This window comes from Lactuca serriola, chromosome 1 (assembly GCF_051521515.1).
Source record: "Lactuca serriola cultivar US96UC23 chromosome 1, Lser_US96UC23_V15, whole genome shotgun sequence".
NCBI lineage: Eukaryota > Viridiplantae > Streptophyta > Magnoliopsida > Asterales > Asteraceae > Lactuca > Lactuca serriola.
Genome location: NC_136408.1, coordinates 54,110,459 through 54,111,458, shown reverse-complemented (window position 1 = coordinate 54,111,458; position 1,000 = coordinate 54,110,459). Strand labels below are relative to the sequence as shown.

At 25.3% G+C, this 1,000-nt stretch overlaps 1 non-coding gene across 1 annotated transcript; it reads right to left on the bottom strand.

Annotated features, from left to right (window-relative positions):
• Positions 1–613: 613 nt before the first annotated feature.
• TRNAT-AGU (transfer RNA threonine (anticodon AGU)) lies at positions 614–687 on the bottom strand. Its single transcript has one exon. It is a non-coding gene; the product is annotated as a tRNA-Thr (tRNA).
• Positions 688–1,000: the final 313 nt, after the last annotated feature.

Below are 1,000 nucleotides of genomic sequence, written 5' to 3'. Positions count from 1 at the left end.
GGTCTAATGTAACAAAAAAAAACTTTAGTGATCAAATTAGACAATTGCCAAAATTTTGATGTGCTACAGTGTCATTATCTCATTAATAATTGTATCATATTAATTACAAGTTCCTAATATTTCTCATTTTGATTAATTTTTTTTAAACATTCCATCTTTGATACTAATGTTTATATTATATCAGTATTAGTTTTTTTTTTATTAATAATCCAATACGCTAACCAAAAAAAATTAATACATTAATCTTCACACTTCAGTTAAGTTGAAACCCGTGAATATAAATTCTGGATTTGCCACTATTATATATATATATATATATATATATATATATATATATATATATATATATATATATATATATATATATATATATATTCTTTTAGAAATACTACATGAACTTAAAAAATAACAAATAACATAAAGAAATTACTTGGTTTTAAAAAAAAAGTTCATTAATCATGCAAGATTTTTAATTATAGATTTCTATAAATAAAATTATGATAATATAAATGAAAATTTAACATGCTGTTCTGAATGAATTCCGAGCTGGTATTAAGATGTACCCCTAAGAAATGGGTCAAAATCCGAAAATCTGGTAGACAATTAAAATATATGCTCTCATTGAGAGTCGAACTCAAGACCTCCCGCTTACTAAACGGGTGCTCTAACCAACTGAGCTACGAGAGCTTCGATGTTTCCATTTTACCTCAATATAATAATATTAGATTTCATCTACAATTGACATTCTGTGTGCAACCAGCGTGAGTTTTGTACTATCTTCCATGTTTTTTACTTTATTGTTTATAGATCCATATCAAAAATAGTAATTTATTTTTAATTTCTTCATAACATTAATTTTATTAAAGCATCACCGACTTAACTAAAATTGTACAATAATTTTTGATTTATTTGCATTTGATACATTTGGTTTTCTCGCATCAGAGGCGGTGAAGCTCCTCAAAGTCCAACAAGTCATACATTCTAATATCATATCTCCTAG